The sequence below is a fragment of the Carcharodon carcharias genome, chromosome 11, assembly GCF_017639515.1.
Source record: "Carcharodon carcharias isolate sCarCar2 chromosome 11, sCarCar2.pri, whole genome shotgun sequence".
NCBI classification, from domain to species: Eukaryota; Metazoa; Chordata; class Chondrichthyes; order Lamniformes; family Lamnidae; genus Carcharodon; species Carcharodon carcharias.
Window position 1 is genome coordinate 111,948,686 of NC_054477.1, and position 21,784 is coordinate 111,970,469.

The following is a 21,784-nucleotide window of genomic DNA, read 5'->3' on the forward strand; positions in this document are numbered from 1 at the left end:
CATCTGCCATGCAGTTGCCCACTCACTCAGCTTGTCCAAATCAACTGAAGCATCTTTGCCTCCTCCTCACAGCTCACCCCCTGACCCAGCTTTGTGTTATCTGCAAGTTTGGAGATATTACATTTAGTTCCCTCATCTAAATCATTAATATATAATATGAATTAATGGGGTCCCAGCACCGATCCCTGTGGTACCCCACTAGTCACTGCCTGCCATTTGGAAAAAGACCCGTTTATTCCAACTCTTTGTTTCTTGTCTGCCAACCAGTTTTCTATCCATCTCAAATAACTACCGCCAATCCCATGCGCTTTAATTTTACACGCCAATCTCTTATGTGGGACTTTGTCGAAAGCCTTCTGAAAGTCCAAATAAACCACATCCACTGGTTCCCCCTCATCAACTCTATTAGTTACATCCTCGACCGATTCTGCCACTGTTTTCCGCGTGCTCAGCTATTAAATCTTTTATAGTGGACTCTAGAATTTTCCCCACTACTGACGTCAGGCTGGCTGGTCTATAATTCCCTGATTTCTCCCTACCTCCCTTTTTAAATAGTGGTGTTACATTAGCTACCCTCCAATCTGTAGGAACAGTTCCAGAGTCTATAGAATCTTGAAAGATGACTATCAATGCATCCACTATTTCTAGCGCTACTTCCTTAAGTACTCTGGGATGTAGATTATCAGGCCCTGGGGATTTATCAGCCTTCAATCCCATCAATTTCCCCAACACTATTTCCCTACTAATACTGATTTCTTTCAGTTCCTCCCTCTCACTAAACGCTGTGTTCCCCAACATTTCTGGTATGTTATTTGTGTCCTCCTTTGTGAAGACAGAACCAAAGTATGTATTTAGTTGGTCAGCCATTTCTTTGTTCCCTATTATAAATTCCCCTGTTTCAGACTGTAAGGGACCTACATTTGTCTTCACCAATCTTTTTCTCTTTACATATCTATATAAACTTTTACAGTCAGTTTTTATGTTCCCCACAAGCTTACTCTCAGACTCTATTTTCCCTTTCTTAATCAATCTCCTTTGCTGAATTCTAAAGTGCTCCCAATCCTCAGGTCTGTTGTTTTCTCTGGTTAATTTGTCTGCCTCTTCCTTGGATCTAACACTATCTCTAATTTCCCTTGTAAGCCATGGTTTGGCCACCTTTCCTATTTTACTTTTGTGCCAGACAGGAATAAACAATTGTTGCAGTTCACCCATGCTCTCTTTGAATGTTTGCCATTGCCTATCCACCGCCATCCCTTTAAGTAATGTTTCCCAATCCATCATAGCCAACTCGAGCCTCAAACCATCGTAGTTTCCTTTATTCTCCAACTGCCAAGGGAATTTTAAAAAAAAATTGTCCATGTATTCCAAAAATGACTTGATTAGCTTGTGTCTGGAAGCCAAACTAGCCATGGTCCCATTGTCCAATCGCTTAGTCTAAATGGCTCATTTCCTACAGTTGAATACCTCAGGTGATTGCTATAGATGCCTTGCTAATGAGACGGGAAATGTGAGTATTTCCCACTCCCCTGAAGTCATTCGTTGGGACTTTGCGGATTCACTGTGGTGGGTTTTCCTGCAGCGGATGCGACGATCATTCAAATCCCCGTTGACTTGGGTGGATGCAACTCACTCATGCACGAACAGACCTGTCAATACACTCATTCACAATCACTACTCTTTCTCTTCCAGGATAAGTTAGCACATAACAGGCAGCAGCAGCACCTGACTGAAAGAACATGATGTCATGTTGTCAACTGCATGACATCACTTCCCTTGAGGAGGCAGTACTGGTTGTAACTGAGAAGAGCATGGCAAATATCATGGCCACAGGCAGAGCAGAAGACATCTCGCCTAGAGGTATGTGGCCAAATTAGCACCTGAACATATTCATAATTGCTCCTGATCCCTAATCCTCAAACCTATCCTCACTCACAAACTCCTCATTACACACACTATTTCATTACACACATTTTCCTAGAGTGATCAATACACACGTCAGCCTAACCCTTCCAGCTCCATCATTGGAAGCACCCAGTAGCAAAATCCATCTTATACTCTGGAGGAACTCAGAGAGGAAGAAGAGCCATCTTGCCACCACCCTTTCCCAAACCACTCAGAGAAAGAGGACAAGGAGCATCAAGGAGCCCTAGCAAAACTGGAGTCAATGGGAATCAGGGGGAAAACTCTTCGCTGGTTGGAGTCATACCTAGCACAAAGAAAGATGGTTGTGGTTGTTGGAGGTCAGTCATCCAGGACATCACTGCAGGAGTTCCTCAGGGTAATGTTCTCGGCCCAACCATCTTCAGCTGCTTCATCAATGTCCTTCCTTTCATCATAAGGTCAGAAGTGGGGATGTTTGCTGATGATTGCACAATGTTCAGCATTGTTCATGACTCCTCAGATACTGAAGCAGTCCATGTTCAAATGCAGCAGGACTTGGACAATATCCAGGCTTGGGCTGATAAGTGGCAAGTAACATTTGCACCACAAATGTGTCAGGCAATAACCATCTCCAACAAGACAGAATACAACCCCTTGATGTTCATTGGCATTACCATCACTGAATCCCTTACTGTCAACGTCCCGGGGGTTAGCATTGACGAGAAACCATACTGGACTAGCCATACAAATACTCTGGCTATAAGAGCAGGTCAGAGGCTAGGAATTGTGCGATGAGTAACCCACCTCCTGACTCCTCAAAGCCTGTCCACCATCTACAAGGCACAAGTCAGGAATGTGATGGAATACTCCCCACTTGCCTGAATGAGTGCAGTTCCCACAACGCTCAAGAAGCTTGACACCGTCCAGGACAAAGCAGCCTGCTTGACTGGCACCACATCCACAAACATTCACTCCCTCCACCACTGACAAACAGTATCAGCAGTGTGTACCATCTTCAAGATGCACTGCAGGAATTCACCAAGGCTCCTTCAACAGGACCTTCCAGACCCATGATCATTGCCACCTAGAAGGACATGGGCAGCAAATAGATGGGAACATCACCACCTGGAAGTTCCCCTCCAAGTCACTCACCATTCTGACTTGGACATATATCAACTTTCCTTCACTGGTGCTGGGTGAAAATCCTAGAACTCCCTGCCTAACAGCACTGTGGGAATACCTACACCCCATGGACTGCAGTGGTTCAAGAAGGCAGCTCACCACCACCTTCTCAGGAGCAATTAGGGTTGAGCAATAAATGCTGGCCCAGCCAGCGATGCCCACATCCCATGAATGAATTAAAAAAAGAAGGAAAAGGCACTACTTCAATTGCTACCACTATAGTAGGCACCAACTTAGAGACTGGCAGGGCGTATAACTTAGAGGTTAGGTTAGAACATCAATCTTTACATGGCACTAGTGGGTAGAAGCCAGGCTGGGAGGAGAGGTGCCACAATGTCACTTGCCAGGAGACAAGGTCATATATTTGTTCAGCCATAGAAGAGTCAGAAGAGAAGCTTGCAGGGCCAAGCTTCAGAAAAAGGCTGACAGGTGTGACAAGCCAAATGCTTAGTATTCTGGAAAGCCTGCCTGAAACCTTAGGAGTCATGGCTGTGGGGATGGAGAAGTCCTCCTGCAGATTGGTGCAGAGCCGGGAACACACCCTCTTCAGCATAGAGAAGTTGATCAGTCCCATCCAGTGACGTGTGGAGATCAGTATCTGATGATAGAGGGTGCAACTCTCACATAGCAGCTTGCAAGAAAGACCAAACAGCTTCCACAGAATGGCAAAGTGCTGCCATGCAAGATTAGGCAACTGTTGTGGTGGCTGTGTGCTCATTGGTTGAAAGACACTTGCAGAGTATCTTAGCTGTCCAAAGATCTATCTTCCAGCAGATCACCGTCTGGCTGAGCAGAGGCTATGAAGTAGTGGTGTGGAATCTTGGAGCAGGAACCTCTTGACCTTCTCCCAGATGTCAGCAATCCAAATCTCTTCTCTGCCCCTGTAGTCAGTTGCAGTCATCAGTTACAGTCAGTTACAGCAACTTACAGTTGCCTGTCAGCCAGGTGGCCAGGACTTCTCAAACCCATTATGAGATGGTGCAGTCTGCGACAAGGACATTGTACTCCAGAGGCTTTTGAGGAAGTTTCAGGAGGATATCTGAACGGTCCTCTTCAAATTCTTAGCAGCCATTCATCTCATGTGGTGCTGCCACTCAGGTTACACTTCATAGAAGCATCAGAATAAGCAAGAACACTTTTAGATAGTCACTCATGGTAAAAAACCATCTAAGATTTTGCTGAAAAGTGAGACATGCTGCTGAAGCTTTTTGTCTTACACTGATAAGGGCAAATCCAAGAATGCCAAATTACAAACAATCACAACAATTTATATCACAGGAGAAAAGTGTGCTGTTAGGTTGGCAAGTCAACTCTTTTTAACTGAGGGTTTGCCATGGCGAAAGGAATGAGAAGCTATAGGCTTTCCAAAACCCAGAGTTCAAAAAAGGCATAAGGTTTGAACATATTCCTTTTGTTTGCAGAGAATGGAGCCCCACATATGAATGTATGTTGCTTCCAGCAAGTGTAAATGAGCCACATCACAATCTCGGCTGGTTATCTTAAACTGGTTGTTCGTGTAGCTATTAGCGCACTCAGGATTCTTCAGCAAGTTCTGCTGAATGATGGAATCACATCTAATTGTAGACATTTTGGTTTTGGAAGACAGGCTGGTTGAATATTTTCTGTACTCTGGCTATTACAAACAACTGAAGAAACATATTATTTGATTTGCTCAGTCAATCATTGGGATGTGTGGCCTGCAAAACTGGCATTGCACCAGTACTGAAATTCATACATGGGATTGCTCAATTGTGTAGAAGGCAGTCCTTTTGTACTGTCAGCAGTATCCTGTTGGTGGAAAACACCACTTGCATAGCCAATGCATAGTAGTAACATGAAATTGCTTTCTTAACCTGTTGTTCAAATTTTTGAGATACTTTGCCTTTCCAGGGTAATTTGAGGTAGACCGGACAATTCTCAGACCTAAGAGTGGCAGCCTTTGGCCCACTTGTGAGTTTGCACAGCGAACAATGATCTTATCAGGATAGCCATTGTCTCACAGTTAAAGATTTTAATGTTGTTGGTTGTGTCATGTGTTAATTTTGCTCTGGATAAAGTATGATAATAAAATGACTGGATAATGGTGGATTTGGTATTCTTTTATAGTATTCTTCATAGGAAGGGCTTGGAAGGATTGGGTGCAGATAGTGGACTTTTTAATTGACTGAGTTTTGGAGATAAGGCATTTGACAACATTGCTCTGAGTCTGATGTGAAAGGCCATCTCTCAAAAGAGCTCTTCAATTATGTGGCTGTGAGCGTCCCTCCCATGTATGGGTTATCTACCTGGAATCCTTCAGGGATTTCTCTGATCCACCTCATATTTCTCCTCCTCCTCAACCTCCTCCTCCTCTTGTGGCTCCAAAGCTTGACCCTCTGGCACAAATACTGATGGCAATGACTGGTCCCTCATGAACACTAGATTGTGGAGCATTCAATAAGTCACCGCAGATCTTTCGCACCCTTGTCCTCCTGTTCCTCCTCTCCCCTCTCCTTCAGAATCTTGAGCTGCTCTATCTGGCCTTATCTTCTCCTTCCATTCCTTCTCTAGACCAAGAGGGGATCCCGAGCATGTCCATGACCAACCACACCCCTTCCCCTAGTCATTCCTATAAGGTAGAGCAGCACAGTATTTGCTCTCTTTAGATGGAGTCTCAGAAAATTTGCAGAATAAATGTTGATAGAGTGTCAGTGAAGACTTGGCAAAGTATCCCATAAAGTCCTCTTCAAATACAGCACAGTCAGTGTATCTCCAGTAGAAGGTAAACAGTGAAAGCTCAGCATGGCTTTAAGTAGCTCCAATTTTCACCAATCACTTCTTTACTTCTGTTCAGCTGGTTGATTTATGGAGACATCATTCATTGCAGTGCTAGCCAGAAAATGGCCTGCAGCCTCTTTAATGAGCATTAAGAACTAATTTAATTGGTTATCAGTGCCTTGATCATCCTGGGAGCAGCAGTTCCATGCATGGGCCTTTACCAAGTTAGTGTTTTGTGCTAAAGACAGGCTAATCAGGTTTTGCAACTCAGATCCCATTTTTGCTACCTTGAAGTTGCTTTGGTGCCCAAGGTACCTGGGGAAAATAGTTCCCATTCTCACCATTCTATGCTCACCTTCTACAATCTCACTAGTAACCTCCTGTTTGGAAACTGAAGGAAAGTATATATTTAATAGCTCTATAATTCTCTCATTGCACTAAAAGCTTGCTTCCTTCAACAGTTGTTGGTTCTACCCAATCTTGATCTTCTTACTGGCTGTATACTCGCCAAAAGTCTTTTTTTAATTGACTTTCAATTTTTTTTTAGTTATTATGTCTCATTCTCCAACTTAGCCTTTCTAATCTCCCTTTTTGTAATTTCCTATATATTATTTCTATTTGTATCATCTTTCATTTTTTGTTATCAGCTCCATAAGTGTAAAATGTTTCTTTCTTCATTTTCAAATTTTACCTATTATCTCTATTTATCAATGGAAAGCCGAACTTTGATATACCCGCTTTCTTTTTTTAACTGGTATATAATTTATTTGCACTCTTTCTGTCTGATATTTAAAATATTTCCCATTTCAAATCTAAATTCTATTTGCCAACTTTCTATTCCATTTTATCTTAGCAATGTTCCTGTATTATCTTGCCAAAATTTAATTATCTTTTTCTTTCTAGTCAAGTACCCTTATCCTCACCTTCTCTTTTCCCTTTCTATTACGCTAAACTTAATTATATTTTGATCACTGCCACCCAAATGTGCCCTGACTTTTAGATTTCTTACTTGCTCCACTTTATTATCTCCAAAGTGTTTTTAACACTTTGATGATTATAAGGTGATTGACTCAAAAATTCCAGCCCAAATAGCAGTCAATCAAAATAACAGAAAAATTCTGACAATCAAACATGTTTGGATCTAAATGTGACAATTTAATGTGTCTCAAAGGGGAGAAACAATAAGCAATTCAGTCGTGCAGAGTCCCAAGGCCAATCTGCAAAGGAGTTTAGACCATGCTAACTTGGTCGGGCCTTTTTTAAGACACCCTGGTTAATGCCTTAACATAGCACCAGACCTCATAAAAATCTTTCACTAAGGTTCAGATGCTCATATCCGACCTGGTCTCCTAAATTCATTTGCACTAGTTAAACCTTGTGTTTGACAAATTCTGATTTGCCTTTACCTAAAAATGCAATGCCATTGGATGGAGCATGCTATAGACTGAGCTAAACGATGCCACAACCAATGGATCAGATCAAGTTAAGCTCCACAGTCCTACTTTCAGTTGTGAATGGTGGTGGGCAATTAAACAACTAATGGGGGGACGAGGCTCCACAGGCATTCATACCTAAATGATCATGGGGCCCAGCACATTATGCAAAAGACAAGGCTGAAGCATTTGTAGCCATACTCAGCCAGAAATGTCAAGTGGATGATCCATCTCAGCCTCCTCTTGAAGACTTCAGCATTACAAATGACAACTCGGCATGATACCAAGAAATGGCTGAGCACACTGGATACAGCAAATGTTATCAGCCCCCTGACAAAATCCTGGCTGCAGTACTGAAGATTTGGACTTCAAAACTAGTCACATCCTTACCCAAGCTGTTCCAGTATAGCCATAACACTGGCATTTACCTGACAATGTAGGAAATTGCCCAGCAATGTCCTGGCTACAAAAAGCAGGACAAATCCAATCTGGCAATTATTGTCATATCAGTCTACTCTTAATCATCAACAAAATGCTGGAAGACTCAGTTTGAGTTTGGCCACGACCAATTGGCTCCAGACCTTATTACAGCCTTGACCCAAACATGGACAAAAGAACTGAATTCCAGAAGTCAGGTGACTGCCGCTGACATTAAGGCAGCATTTGACCAGGCGTGCCATCAATGAGCCCTAGTAAAACTGAAGTGAATAGGAATCAGCGTGAAAGTCTGCACAACCTTGAGTCATACCGAACACAAAGGAAGATGGTTGTGGTTGTTGGAGGCAAATCATTTCAGCTCCAGGACATTGCTGCAGGTGTTCCTCGGGGTAGTGTCCTAAGCTCAACCATCTTCAGCTGATTCATTAATGACCTTCCCTCCATCATAAGATGAGAAGTGGGGGTGTTTGCGAAGATTGTGAAGACAGTTTTCAGTCCTAATTACACCTCCTCAGATACTTAAGCAGCCATGTCCACATGCAGCAAGACCTGGACAACATTTAGGTTTGGACTGATGAATGGCAAGAACATTCATGTCACACAAATGCCAGGCAATGCCCATCTCCAACAAGAGAAAATCTAGCCATCTCCCCCTGACATTCAATGCCATTACCAACACTGAATCCCCATCATCATCATCCTGGGGATTAAAATGGACTGGAAACTTAACTGGACCAGCCACTGGTTACAAGAACAGGTCAGAGGCTGAAAATTACTCATCTCTTGACTCCCCCTGTCCACCAACTACAAGGCACAAGTCAGGAGTGTGATGGAATACTCTCCACTTGCCGGGCAACATTCAACAATATTCAAGCACCTTTGAAACAAGCAGACCACATTTTTGCATGTGCAGTTGCCATCAAACAGATCCAGCTTTCACTAGTGAGAAGTCCAAAACATAACTTTTTTAGTAGAAGGTCTGAGTTTTACTTGTGCAGCTGCCTCCGTAAACCATGGTTGTGCAAAGTACAACCCACCCCCGGCAAAAAATGGTGGGTGTCAGTTCAGGGGCGGAACTTCCGGGATTGGGTCTCTGGCATGATAAGCCAGAGACACTCACAAAACTTCATACCTGAAAGACAAATAGAACAATGGAGAGAGCTAGAGATTGAAATAATAAGTACGTGGGACATAAGAAGAAATGCAATTATAGTAAAAGTGTTGTAATTATTTTTTGGATAATGTACAATTAATATTATAAACCAATTAACATTACTTATCAATGCAAATATTATCAGGGTTGGTTGATGAAGTAGATAAACACTGTGATAAAAACAAAAAACTGTGGATGCTGGAAATCCAAAACAAAAACAGAATTACCTGGAAAAACTAGTTCTGTCGAAGGGTCATGAGGACTCGAAATGTCAACTCTTTTCTTCTCCGCCGATGCTGCCAGACCTGCTGAGTTTTTCCAGGTAATTCTGTTTTTGTTTTAGATAAACACTGCGCCTTTTACCTCTTGAATCAAACTTACACCTAAACAAATAAGGCAAATATTTCCATACTTCCTCCCTCTCAACTGAATTTTAACTTAATGTTGCTCAGTGAGTGGGATCTTGGTGGGGGGAGGTAGTAGGATGTCAAAGAGCACACAGGGAACCCAGAAATAAGTAAATAAGTGCAGCACATATATCAGTGGTGTTTTAAGCCAGCCAAGGCATTTCGGTTGTCTGACTAATTCGCATGAGTGTATGTGATGCAACCCGCATGAGTCAATTTCAATTCTAAAATTTAAAGGGACACCAGAAAGATGAAATCATCAGATAGCTGAGGTGGTGCAACAAAAGAGGTAAGTGTCGTAATGAAGTCTCAATGTCTGCTTCTTGCTTCACCGATGTCTCCTTGGATTTATTGCTGTGGTCTGTAAACGCCCATAAGGAGATGCTCTTCCCTATTGACAGGAGCAAGAAGCCTGCAACAGAAGGCAAGTAGGCATGGCTGGATGTTGCTCAGGAGGTGAGCAGTAGGAGTGTGATGCCACGGTCCTAGATTTGATGCTGAAAATGGCTTGATGAGCCACTCAGGGTGGGATTGGTATGTTAGCATGTTCAGCTACATCCTGCTGTATATAACATGCCAAACCTCTCACTCTGCCTTTGCAAGCCTATTCTTGCACATAAATCCTCACACCAAATTGCCTTGCAGGTGCATCTATTATTCTCTGTCCATGCACTCACTCACACTCCATTTTGACCATTCACCACTGATACTCATCCTCATCCTAATGCAATGTCACACCTCTCCATTGTGGTCAACATCAACAAATGCTGTCCATCCATCTGTTCAGCACGTGCCATTACTATCAATCATAGGTTTGTTTTTTCCCTTCTTGCAGAAGAGAGCACAGAACACAGGGAGAGGCAAAGCAATGGAAGTGTTCCTCCAGCAATCTTGCAAATACCAAGTATAGAGGAGGAGACGATGATATCAGAGGAATCTTGGCATGCCTGGCCCTCAGTGATGAAGAGATGGGAGCCTCCTGGTGACACATGGCATACACCACCAAATCATGTTGACTTGATGTCAGCAGTCGGTGAAATATGATCAGGTGCATAATGACCAATTAAACATTCTTATTATGATACTTCTAATTCATATTTTTAATCTTCCACAGGCTCCTCAAACCTCCCACAGGAGTTGTTCACGGAGGATGATAATGACTCCTCTCCCTTGGCTGCAAAGTGATGGCCTCTCCCTCTCCCCCTACTGCTCGGTGCCAGTCTCTTCCTCTAGCCCCAACACACCATGCCAGTCTCTCACTCCACCCTAAACCACTCCATTTGGCTCCGCCACCACCCATCTTGCAGCTCCACATGTATGCTGATGACACCCAACTCTGTTGATTAATTATCAGACTACTTGTCTGATTTCAATACTGGACGAGCAGAATAATTTCCTCCAATGAAATATTGGGAAGACTGAAGCTATTATTCTTGGTGTCATATTTGACCCTGAAATGAGCTTTCAATGACATACCCGTGCCATCTTTCACCTCCATAACATCTGAACCCACACCTGCTTCAGCCCTTCTGTTGCTCAAACTCTCATGCTTTTGTTACCTCCAGACTTAAGGCAATTCTGGCCAGCCTCCCATATTCTACCCACTGTAAACTTGAGGTCATCCAAAACTCTATTGCCCCTGTCCTAACTCATAGCAAATCCCATTCATCCATCATCCTTTGTGCTCGTTGAGCTACACTGGCCCATAATTTTTTTTCATTTGTTCATAGGATGTGGGCATCACTGACTAGGCCAGCATTTATTGCCCATCCTTAACTGCCCTTGTTCAGAGGGTATTTAAGAGTCAACCATATTGCTGTGGGTCTGGAGTCACATGTAGGCCAGACCAGGTAAGGATGGCAAATTTCCTTCTCTAAAGGGCATTAATGAACCAGATGGGTTTTTACAACAATCAGCGATGGTTTCATGGTCATCATTAGACTTCTAATTGCAGATTTTTATTGAATTCAATGCCAATATGCCACTACTTTTCCCTCCCTGATTTTAAAATTCTCATCTTTGTTTTCAAATCCCTCCATAGCCTGGCCCTGCTAATCTCCATAATCTCCTCCCTCTAAATATCTGCACTCTGCTAATTCAATTTTTCAGTATTCTTGATTTTAATGACCCACCATTGATTGCTTAGGCCCTAAGCTCTGGAATTCTCTCCCTGCACTTGTCCATCTCTCAACATCTCTTTCTTCCTTTTGACACTCCTAAAACTTATCACTTTCAAGCTTTTGTCACTGGCCATAATGACCCTTTATATGGCTCTGTGTCATACTTATTTTATCATTCCTCTGTGAAGCATCTTGGGATGTTTTATTACATTAAATGAGCTATATAATTACAGGTTTTGTTGCTCTTGTCTTCAGCAACGTTTAAGTGGGTATGCATTGTCTTCAAGCAGCAAGCCGATAAGTCTGCTCCAAGTTGCAAAGAAATCTGAGAGGGCGGACTGTCACAGGATGAAAGTATCATGGTAGCTGCTTGGGAATCTTGTGTACACCTGTGTAGAGATCTTTTTGTAGTTAGACAATGGCTATATATTTATGGGGTGGAAGTCCTTGCAGTTGATGAACACTCCTGGGTGATCTATGGGCCTCTTAATTGCCATATGTGTGCAATTGATGACGCCCTGCATCTGTGGAAAGCCAGGCCAAAGCCGCAAATCCCGGTACTTGCTCATTCTGACTGGCATCATCGGTGACAAAGGGTACATAATTGCCTGCCTTGGCAAACATTGCATCAGTCACCAGAGTAATACATTGGTGGGTAACTCACTGAAAAACCCTGCAAATGCTGCCATCTGATCCTTGGAAGGAGCCAAAGGCAAAGCAGTTGGGTGCAATAGTAACTTTGACAGATACCAAGTGTAGTCACCTGATCCATTTGGCAACAGATCTTCCTTAAGCAAGCTATAAATGTTTAATGTGAGACTCTGAGTCTCTTGAGACACTGGTAGTCAAGATGCTGATCCTCTCTGCACAACCTGAGTTGCAGATATCTCCTCCTGCGAACTGCAACTCTCTGCTTATCCCCTCTCTCCCATGAAGACACAGGCCTATGAAGAGAAGGTTTTGGCTTTTCCTCTTGAGGCGTTGCTCCTGCTGCTGGTCCCCCCGCTGCTGGTGCTTTTCCTGTTGCTCCTGGCAGTTGTTGATGCTGCTGGACATCTTCCTCCTCTTTTGACATCCAGGGTAAGCCATATTGTTCTGATATATCGCAGACACAAAGTTGACATCAGACGTACAAACCTCCCTAGTAACAAAAATCACCTCTAAAGTGAAAGCAACCTCCAAAATAGTGGAAATCATTAGGGGTGCGGTCCCAAGAAGCCCAGAAAAGTTGTGTGCCTGGAGTTAGACTCAAAACTCCTGGTATGTTAGCATCTAATGAGCTCTTAACATATTTAAATACACGTCTCTGAAAGGATCTCTCAAAAGCAGCCTAATACGCTGCAGTTAAATACGGGACATTGACGCTTTGGAACTGTCAAATTTCAGAGCTATTAATTCCCTACCAGCACCTGAAACTCACTTCCTCTTGGAAGTTTAAGTTCTCCCAGAGCCTCAGTGGAAATTGGCAAAATGCCTTTCTCAGTGACAGGGCAGTTATTCTCAAGAAGGAGAAACAAATACTTTGTGGCTGATTTGCAGGAGACTTCAGTGGCACCCTTCATAGTGAAAGGATGTCAAATGAGAATCAATTAACGATATGAACAGAAGGGCTCATTATTTAAGTTTTCTTGCTTGGGATAAATGTATTAAAGTATGTCGGATTACTTAGGATATAAGGCATGAAAAAGGCCATTCGGCCCAACAAGTCCATGCCAAAGTTTATGCACCACTTGCACCTCCTCCATCTTTCCTCATCTAAATCTACCATCATTACCATCTCCCTCATATACTTTTTCAACTGCTATTTAAATGCATCAATGTTATTTGCTTCAAGAACTCCTTATAGTAGAGAGTTCCACATCCTCACCACTCTTTGGGTAAAGAATTCATTATTGGATTTCTTGGGGACAATCTTATATTGGCCTCTAGTTATGTTCTTCCCCACAAGAGGAGACATTCTGTTTGTACCATTTTAACAAAACCTTTCATAATTTTATGGACCTCTACTAGGCAACCCCTAAGCTTTCTCTTTTGAAGACAAGAGACCCAGTCTGTGAATTCTTGCTTAAAATGTTGCATTTCTGGTATTGTTTTCTGCGCCATACCCAGTGTCTCTGTATCCCTTTTTAACAGCATGCAGTACACTAAGTGTGGTCTAACAGTGGTTTGATACAGGTTTAGCATAACTTCTATACTTTTCACTTCTCCAAGTTGCAACACATGCTATAAATAAAAACTTAAACCAGGTTTCAGACAAAGAACAAATAACTAAATTCAACCTAACTATGGAGACAAAAGGAAATGAAAGTAATTTTATGAGGAGCATTAAGATACTTACATGCTCTTAATTATTCCTACACAATACAATTCTTGCCTTTTGGGTAAGTTGTTGCAAGATTTGTACAGGTAACGGGCTGTATTGTTTGATTTGGTTTATGAGTGCATTTCATGCATATGTGTACACTGTAATAAAAACAAAAAACTGCGGATGCTGGAAATCCAAAACAAAAACAGAATTACCTGGAAAAACTCAGCAGGTCTGGCAGCATCGGTGGAGAAGAAAAGAGTTGACATTTTGAGTCCTCATGACCCTTCAACAGAACTGGGTGAATCCAAGGAGAGGGGTGAAATATAAGCTGGTTTAAGGGGGGTGGGGGGGGGGGTGGTGTGGTTGGGTGGGGGAAGAGAAGTGGAGGGGGGTGGTGTGGTTGTAGGGACAAGCAAGCAGTGAGAGGAGCAGATAATCAAAAGATGTCACAGACAAAAGAACAAAAGTACACAGAGGTGTTGAGTTGGTGATATTATCTAAACAAATGTGCTTATTAAGAATGGATGGTAGGGCACTCAAGGTACAGCTCTAGTTGGGGTGGGGTGGAAAGGCTAGCAGGGCATAAAAGATTTAAAAATAATGGAAATATGTGGGAAAAGAAAAATCTATATAAATTATTGGAAAAAAACAAAAGGAAGGGGGATGAAACAGAAAGGTGGTGAGGATGGAGGAGGGAGTTCAAGATCTAAAGTTGTTGAATTCAATATTCAGTCCGGAAGGCTGTAACGTGCCTAGTCGGAAGATGAGGTGCTGTTCCTCCAGTTTGCGTTGGGCTTTACTGGAACAATGCAGCAAGCCAAGGACGGACATGTGGGCAAGAAATTAGGGTGGAGTGTTAAAATGGCAAGCGACAGAGAGGTCTGGGTCATTCTTGCGGACAGACCGCAGGTGTTCTGCAAAGCAGTCGCCCAGTTTACGTTTGGTCTCTACATATAGCGGAGACCGCATTGGGAGCAGCGAATGCAGTAGACTAAGTTGGGGGAAATGCAAGTGAAATGCTGCTTCACTTGAAAGGAGTGTTTGGGCCCTTGGACGGTGAGGAGAGAGGAAGTGAAGGGGCAGGTGTTGCATCTTTTGCGTGGGAATGGACAGGTGCCATAGGTGGGGGTTGAGGAGTAGGAGGTGATGGAGGAGTGGACCAGGGTGTCCCAGAGGGAACGACCCCTACGGAATGCCGATGGGGGGGTGAAGGGAAGATATGTTTGGTGGTGGCATCATGCTGGAGTTGGCGGAAATGGCAGAGGATGATCCTTTGAATGCAGAGGCTGGTGGGGTGATAAGTGAGGACAAGGGGGACCCCATCATGTTTCTGGGAGGGAGGAGAAGGTATGAGGGCGGCTGCGCGGGAGATGGGCCGGACACGGTTGAGGGCCCTGTCAACGACCGTGGGTGGAAAACCTCGGTTAAGGAAGAAGGAGGACATGTCAGTGGAACTGTTTTTGAAGGTAGCATCATCAGAACGGAGGCGAAGGAACTGAGAGAATGGGATGGAGTCCTTACAGGAAGTGGGGTGTGAGGAGCTGTAGTCGAGGTAGCTGTGAGAGTCGGTAGGCTTGTAATGGATATTGGTGGACAGTTTATCACCAGAGATTGAGACAGAGAGGTCAAGGAAGGGAAGGGAAGTGTCAGAGATGGACCACGTGAAAATGATGCAGGGGTGGAGATTGGAAGCAAAATTAATAAATTTTTCCAAGTCCCGACGAGAGCATGAAGCAGCACCGAAGTAATCATCGATGTACCGGAGGTAGAGTTGTGGGAGGGGGCCGGAGTAGGACTGGAACAAGGAATGTTCCACATACCCCATAAAGAGACAGGCATAGCTGGGGCCCATGCGGGTACCCATAGCCACATCTTTCATTTGGAGGAAGTGAGAGGAGTTGAAGGAGAAATTGTTCAGTGTGAGAACAAGTTCAGCCAGATGGAAGAGAGTAGTGGTGGATGGGGATTGTTCGGGCCTCTGTTCGAGGAAGAAACTAAGGGCCCTCAGACCATCCTGGTGGAGGATGGAGGTGTAGAGGGATTGGACGTCCATGGTGAAGAGGAAGCGGTTGGGGCCAGGGAACTGGAAATTGTTGATGTGACGTATGGTGTCAGAGGAACACAGATGTAGGTGGGAAGGGACTGGACAAGGGGAGAGAGAAGGGAGTCAAGATAACGAGAAATGAGTTCCATGGGGCAGGAGCAAGCTGACACGATCGGTCTTCCGGGGCTGTTCTGTTTGTGGATTTTGGGTAGGATGTAGAAGCGGGCCGTCCGAGGTTGGGCGACTATCAGGTTGGAAGCAGTGGGAGGAAGATCTCCAGAGGAGATGAGGTCAGTGACAGTCCTGGAAACAATGGCTTGATGTTCAGTGGTGGGATCATGGTCCAGGGAGAGGTAGGAGGAAGTGTCTGCGAGTTAACGCTCAGCCTCTGCGAGGTAGATGTCAGTGCGCCAGACAACAGCACCACCCTTGTCAGCTGGTTTGTCACCCTTGTGCTCACTTATCATCCCACCAGCCTCCACATTCAAAGGATCATCCTCCGCCATTTCCGTCAAATCCAGCATGATGCCACCACCAAACACATCTTCCCTTCACACCCCCCGGTGGCATTCCGTAGGGATTGTTCCCTCCGGGACACCCTGGTCCACTCCTCCATCACCCCCTACTCCTCAACCCCCACCTATGGCACCTGCCCATGCCCACGCAAAAGATGCAACACCTGCCCCTTCACTTCCTCTCTCCTCACCGTCCAAGGGCCCAAACACTCCTTTCAAGTGAAGCAGCATATCACTTGCATTTCCCCCAACTTAGTCTACTGCATTCGTTGCTCCCAATGCATTCTCCTCTATATTGGAGAGACCAAACGTAAACTGGGTGACTGCTTTGCAGAACACCTGCGGTCTGTCCGCAAGAATGACCCAAACTTCCCTGTCGCTTGCCATTTTAACACTCCACCCTGCTCTCTTGCCCACAGGTCCGTCCTTGGCTTGCTGCATTGTTCCAGTGAAGCCCAACGCAAACTGGAGGAACAGCACCTCATTTTCCGACTAGGCACTTTACAGCCTTCTGGACTGAATATTGAATTCAACAACTTTAGATCTTGAACTCCCTCCTCCATCCCCAACACCTTTCTGTTTCTTCCCCCTTCCTTTTGTTTTTTTAATTTATATAGATTTTTCTTTTCCCACATATTTCCATTATTTTTAAATCTTTTATACCCTGCTAGCTTTTCCACCCCACCCCCACTACAGCTGTACCTTGAGTGCCCTACCATCCATTCTTAATTAGCACATTCGTTTAGATAATATCACCAACTTCAACACCTCTGTGTTCTTTTGTTCTTTTGTCTGTGACATTTTTTGGTTATCTGCTCCTCTCACTGCTTGCTTGTCCCTACAACCACACCACCCCCCTCCACTTCTCTCCCCCCACCCAACCACGCCCACCACCCCACCACCTCCCCCCCACCCCCACCCCCCGGCCCCCGCCCCCGCCCCCACCCCCCTTAAACCAGCTTATATTTCACCCCTCTCCTTGGATTCACCCAGTTCTGTTGAAGGGTCATGAGGACTCGAAATGTCAACTCTTTTCTTCTCCAACGATGCTGCCAGACCTGCTGAGTTTTACCAGGTAATTCTGTTTTTGTTGTATACACTGTAAGTTTGTCCTGGTCACATTCGAGCATTCCTGATCCAGTTGTTACTTTTCCACCAATTGTTTTGATTCTGAGTGCTTGTTTTTCAGCTTCAGCTATTGCTCTTTCACTGGTAGCTCCAGCTTTACATTTTCACCTACTTTAACGGCGACTGAACCCTTCTGTTTTGCTGTTTGACAAATTGTTTCCCTCCATTTTATTTGGGCAAGTTTTTCCTGCTAAACCACCAGCCATTATGGTGACTGAAGCCGAAGGCTGAATTATTTCCAATTGGATGAACACAGTTTCCCCTTTGAACAGTTCTTAGCATGAAACAGCCTGGTTTTGAGAAGAGATAAAACGGGCAATGTCTCTAATATGATGGCATGACATAACAGGAAAAAATGTCCCTAATATGACGGTGTGACATAACAGGAAAAAATGTCCCTAATATGACGGTGTGACATAACAGGAAACAATGGTCTGGATGCTGATGAGAGGATGTTCTGTTTGGTGTGCATTGAATTGATGCCTATGTCTGTAATGACATCTCATCTTCCTCATCTGCTGTCAAACTGGCAACTTAAGTTTCCTTTGAAGGCTCAGGATACTTTCTGTCCTCTTGGGTAGTTGTAAAAGACCCTAAACACTAGTCAAAGAAAAGCAGGGGCATTCTCCCTATATCTTGGCCAATCCTCAACCAAAATCAATAAACAGATGAAATGGTCATTGCAGCCTTGCTATTTGCAGACTTTTGTCATGGCTGCAGTGTTTCCCTACATTATAACAGTGACTACACTTCAGAAGTAATTCATTGGTTGCAGAGTGCTTTCTGAGATTGTTATATAATGTTAAAAGGATCAACAGAGTGGATACAGAAATATTATTTCCTCTTATGGGGGAATCTAAAACGAAGGGATGTAATCTTAAAATTAGTGCCAAACCATTTAGGAGGGATATCAGGAAGCATGTTTTCACATAAAAGGGTAGTAGAAATCATGAATTATTTCCTTGGGACAATTGGAACTCACTAGATTTTTGTTAGGCTAGGCTATTGAGGGATCCCAAGCTAAGGCAGTTAAATGGAGTTGAGGTATAGATTAGCTATGATCTAACTGAAGGATGGAGCAGGTTTGAGGAGCTGGAAGGCCTGTTTCTGTTCCTAATGGTCCCATCATCCCATATAAATCCAAGTCCTTTCTTTCTTCCTTCCTTTCTTCCCTTCCTCCTTCTAGTTATTATTGGTATTTATGCTATGAAATGTTGTTTCAACAGTTCTGCATGTAAACAATGCTGCTTTATGCTTCACCCGCGCGTTCAGTCATCTGTCTGCGATTTCCTGGTAGATGTGTGTGTGTGTCCTTTATGTCTTTCCATTGCATCTTGGACATCTCTCCAATTCGAGAACAGACAAGGAGTTTCTGTATTGTCTCATACTGTCTCTGAAGTGTCAGTCATTTATGTAAGTTAGAATGTTATTTTACTACTTTGGCCTTACTCAAATAAACATAGCACCAAATTAAAATGCTATGACATGTTCAAAGCAGATGCTAATTCAAGAAATAAAAATACAGTCTGGTATTTGAAGAGCATTTGGGTAGGAGGGTATAAGAATTTGAGACTGGCATTGTGTTCAGACCACCCAGAAATCAGGGAACTACAGCACTGGAAATAAAAGGTTGTAGGCCTGAGGCCTGCAGCCACTAATCTTTGCAATTTTGTATTTTTGTATTTAATTTCTGCTTTGTTCTCTATTTTAAGCCTATTATGAATATTTAAAATTATTTTGTATTAAATCTTACTTGGTAGGAATTGATCTTAACCCAGCAATGATTGCACTTTGATTAATTAATCAATAGTAATCAGTAGTGATCTGTTTTCCTGGACCTTTTATTCATACTGGCCATGCACAGCTAGTATTTAGACTACATCTTTGTTTTCCACTTTTCAATTTGGAATACTAAAATAAATTGTCTTCTGTTTATCCTCTCTCTTACTGCATTCAATGACCCTTGGACTACAGGCCAGGATGATGCATTGAGCAGTAATAGTATGGACATCAAAAAATGAAGTTTGGTGGATGGACATAACACTTGAAAGGTGACTGATAGGAAGACACCATCAAAAGATGAGTAAGCAAATTGGATATTGTGAAGCCTGTTTGGCCTTTCAGAGCCTGTGAGAAGAATTTGTAAGAACTGAGGCTTGTTTTTGGAAAGGATTGTACCAGGCCTCAAAATGCTAGAATGGAACCAGGAATTTGGCTTAAAGGGACACTGCTTCAAGGACGTTCTGCTGCAGCCATAGTGGAATAGTCATGACTGAAGATGGAAAATAGGGCCAGGAATGGAATGACTGGCCATGGTGCCCACCTGCAGGTTACTCAGCTTGATAATGTATGTACCAAGGAGGTGATAACATATGTACTGATTTCGGGTGCTGTTGTGGAACAGACCAAGTTGGGATTATCCATTTTGGGCACCTGTCGTGGAACTGACCAGATTGGGGTTATTCTTTGTGCTTTCGAAAAACCTGTCTGTCTTCTTTTTTTCTGATATATATAAAGTGATTTCTCCTTTCAATAAATTATCTTTCTTTCTTTTTGCTTATTTTTCTTTTTTTATATATATTAATATATTATTAATTATAATTATCATATTATAATCATTATTCTATAATCAATAAAATTGTTGTTTTAACACATTACTTGTTATAATCACTCATTCCTGTTACGTCCAGAGTATGGCTCCGAACCTAAGTGAGACTCTGAAAGGGACTCTCAGGTCCCTTCCTCAGGTCATAAATCTGGTGCTAAAACTGAATCTGCTCTTTTTTTGGGTGCAGGGCTTGCAACTCATGATCTGCTCATGCCCAATCCCATTGAGACAGGCAACATGTAGACCTTGTGCTGCCTCCTCATTTCATGTTTGTAGCGTTTAGCTGAGTGCAACCCACAATATTGCCTGGCTGAAGACTTAATAGGGCCTTAGCAGCATATGTGGGTAACATTCGTTGCAGCTAGCCTCCACCTCTTAAAGATGGCCTGGCCTCTTAAAGGGGAGCTGGGCTCATTACAAGTAAGCTGATGCTGACTGCCTGAAGTGGAATTGGCTACAAGTGGAGGGGGAAAAAAAATTAGAGCATCCAGAAAGAGAGAGGGCTTCAAATTTTCCAGATGTGATGATGAAAGCCTTAGTGATGGATGTCAACAGGTGGTAAGAGGCTATGTTTCCACAGGGAGACCAGGAGACCCTCAAGGATCACCTTCCAAAAGGAATGGGAGCTGGCGGCAAGGGAGGTCAATTCCCAGAGTCCGGCCCTGAAGACACAGCAGCAGTACCTCAAGAAGTTCAACGACCTCACGGTAAGTGAGATCAAGGTCAGAGAATGCATCTTCAAAGTGCATCTAATGTTCACATCTCACGCTGCTGAATGCGCCAAAGCCCTAATACTCCTCATCACCAGTCCCTTGCAGTCAAGAATCGGCCTAATATTCAGATAGTTTACCCTCACATGCCATCCGATGTTACCAGCCTCCTGCCTATCTGTCACACCTTTACATATCTCCAGCTTTTTTGTTGTGGGAGACACATCACCTAAACACAGTGCAACACAATCACTGACATTCTTCCATTTCACTTGCTGGACAAGGGAAGCACATAATTGTAAGGAGCAGAGCAAAATTGCTGGAGGTCAGGGATGCCTCCAACTTGAGCCCTGTGGGCCAACAGTGGGCCAGCTGCACAAAACTCAGTGTGCCTAGGCTTGCCGAAAATATCGAGGAAGGTGGTGTGTTATTGCCTACTGCTTCTCGACTCCCACCTCACCCTCACCCTGCTATCTGGCATGTAGTGCAAGCTGTTGATGTTGTGACAATGGATCTCTTGCTTTTTAACAAACCCCATTTATTTCACCCCCAGCGACCCTTTTTCTGCTTTCAAACAACCAAGAATTGCTGCCCGCTGAGCCAATGGAGTCTCTTCATGAAGGTTAAGAGCAGCACAACACCATTGATGGAGAAGCATCATCTGATCTGATACTGATAGGCACCAGCTCAGATACTGACATTGTGCAAACTTTAGAGGGTGGCGTAAAGTTGGGATCTACATGCAGTGAAGTCTTGGGCATGCTGCAGCCAAGCCAGGAGAAAATGATAACCTATGTACCAGCTCACTGGAGGGCGAAGTTGCACATGCATTCTACCACATGGAGCTCACATGAAGGCTTTGATGAGGTGTCATACAGGAAAATACAGATGAAGGTGTACAACTAGATGTTTAGTGACTTGGCAGGCCTATCAGAAAGCCTCCAGTCATGTTAAGAAGCATGGAGAAATACGGGCCCAATGTGGCACAGGGCATTCTGCCGAGTTTGGAACCCATCCTTTCCAATGCGAAAATAATGACCACGTGGCGTTAAACGAACCACACCAGAAGCGGCCAGAAGCGCTGCAGATAGCATTTTGTG

General features: G+C 43.7%; 1 long non-coding RNA gene across 1 annotated transcript; it reads left to right on the forward strand.

Moving 5' to 3' along the window:
* Positions 1 to 1,725: 1,725 nt before the first annotated feature.
* Positions 1,726 to 19,697, forward strand: LOC121283777. Its single transcript, XR_005944381.1, has 3 exons — positions 1,726 to 1,857; positions 10,087 to 10,299; positions 19,341 to 19,697. It is a non-coding gene; the product is annotated as an uncharacterized LOC121283777 (long non-coding RNA).
* The last annotated feature ends 2,087 nt before the right edge of the window (positions 19,698 to 21,784 follow it).